At 35.9% G+C, this 2,421-nt stretch overlaps 1 non-coding gene across 1 annotated transcript; it reads left to right on the top strand.

Annotated features, from left to right (window-relative positions):
- The first annotated feature begins 1,344 nt into the window (after window positions 1-1,344).
- On the top strand, window positions 1,345-1,451 carry LOC123797985 (U6 spliceosomal RNA). Its single transcript, XR_006781140.1, has one exon. It is a non-coding gene; the product is annotated as a U6 spliceosomal RNA (small nuclear RNA).
- Window positions 1,452-2,421: the final 970 nt, after the last annotated feature.

Genomic DNA, 2,421 nt, shown 5'->3' on the forward strand with positions numbered 1-2,421 from the left:
GGCTGCAGGTAGAAATAACAGTGTTTCAGTTTCAAGCCCAGTCCTTAAGAAGCCTCCACAGCAATCCTGGTCCGGATGTACCCCCGCTGCTGAGAGGTGAAAATCTTCCCCTAGAGACCTGCTACCCTTTCATCCCAGGCCCAGGTTAAATGAATGCAGGGCATGGCTGTCTCAGCTGCCCCACAGATCCACGAAACCAAATAATGGCTGTTTTAAGCTATTGACAATATGACAATATGACAAATATATTAGTGGTTTCTTAAGGAAGATTCTCAGGAAGGGCCATAAATACTTCTGCTTATACCTTATTGGCCAGAATTTAGCTGCCTGGCCAATTATAACTGCAGGGGAGGCTGGGAAATGTGTCTAGCTAGATTGGGTATTCTATCGCTGTATAAGAAGAGGAGAATGAATTTGGTGGGACAACTAACAGTCTCAGCCACAGGTGTATGATCCCTACTGATTTTTTTTTAGTTGGGGTCAAATGCACATAACATAAAATTTACCATCTTAGAATTTTCAAAAAGCTTTTATTTATTTATTTGAGAGAGAGAGAGCATGCCAGGGGAGGAGCAGAGAGAGAAGGACAAGCAGACTTCATGCTGAGCATGGAGCCAGGCGCGGGGCTTGATCCCACAACCCTGAGATCATGACCTGAGCCAAAATCAAGAGTCTGACGCTTAACAGACTGAGCCACCCGGGCACCCCATCTTAGCCATTTTTAAATGTACAGTTGAATGGTATTAAATGCATTCCTAATGTCACACAACGATCAATCCCTATTGATTTTTGAATGAATCTTCAAACATATATAATTACTTATTTTTTAATAAAAGAAATCATTCTGATTGTTTATCTATCAGCTTTTGTTTTCCACTTAACTCTCTAAGAGATCTTTCCGTGTCAATAAATGTAGAACTACTTAATTCTTAACAGCTTTATATTTGTCATAATACATCCATAACACAATTTATTTGACCTTTTCCTTTAGGTTATTTCCAATTTTCTTCCTAATTTAAACAATGCTAAAATGAAACCCTGTACATCCGTTTTTGAATATATGTACAACTATTTTTGTTGGAAAGATTCCTAGAAGTGGGATTGCTGGTTCAAAGTATATATGCATTTTTATCTCTAAAGATACTCTCCAAAAAGTCTTTAATAATTTATATTTCCAAATGAGTAAATGGAAATGTTTTTTTGAAAGCAGTTTTTTGATAGTAATACACCAAAAGCCTTAAACTGCTCATGCTTCTTGTCCCATTAATTTTGTTTGTGGACATTATCTCAGAAAATAGTTCTAAAACAAAACAGATTCTATGCAAATACGTGCATTATAACATTGTGCTTGCATTGGCAGCACAGATACTAAAATTGGAACGATACAGAGAAGATTAGCACGGCCCCTATACAAGGGTGACGTGCGAATTTGTGAAGTGATCCATATTTTTTAAAAAATGTGCGTTGTATAAGCAAAGTAAGTCAATCAGAGAAAGACAATTACCACATGATCTCACTCCTATGTGGAGTTTAAGAAACAAAACAGAGGCTCATGGGGGAAGGGGGGGAAAATAACACAAGATGAAATGAGAGAGGGAGGCAAACCATAAGAGACTCTTAATCATAGGAAACAAACTGAGGGTGGCTGGAGGGGAGGGGGGTGGGGGGATGGGGTAGCTGGGTAATGGACATTAAGGAGGGCACGTGAAGTAATGAGTCCTGGGTGTTATCTAAGACTAACGAATCACTGACCTCTACCTCTGAAACTAATAATACACTACATGTTAATTAATTGAATTTAAGTTAAAAAATAAATTAAATTCATTATAAACTTTAAAAATGTGCATTGTAACATTATACATAACTGTGAAAAACTGGATACAACCTAAATTTTAAAAATGGAGCATGTAAATTATTATAAAGCCCTGTGTAGCAATTACAACGATAATTACAAAGACTGTTTAATAACATGGAAAATGCTTATGGTATAATGCTACTTGAAAATTGCAAGATTAAATGAAAAGCTTAATCAAAATGTTCAAAACAATTGTGCTTTGGATGTATATCTATTGATACTACTTCTTTTTTTTATCCTACCTTAATACTGTTTATTTCCCAGACTTTCTTGATTGAAGATTATGTTTTTCTAAGTAAAAAATATTTAATCATAACACTTAAGAAAGTGCTCTGTACCTGTTGGTATTCAATAGGTTCTCTGATGACTTACCCTGAAGCATTTTATGAAAAGGAGCCAACTAAAAATACAGCATAACAAACATCTTGGAATTGTCCTAGCTCATGAGTACATATGTTCTCATCCTAAACAAAATTGTGAAGAAAGGAAAATTGTGGTTTTTTCCCACCTTTAACTCCCAAATTTTATATTTTGGTTTCTATTCCCAAGGAATCTTGCTTTCTGAT

Source organism: Ursus americanus, chromosome 9, assembly GCF_024610735.1.
Source record: "Ursus americanus isolate L20-20 chromosome 9, mUrsAme1.1.p, whole genome shotgun sequence".
NCBI lineage: Eukaryota > Metazoa > Chordata > Mammalia > Carnivora > Ursidae > Ursus > Ursus americanus.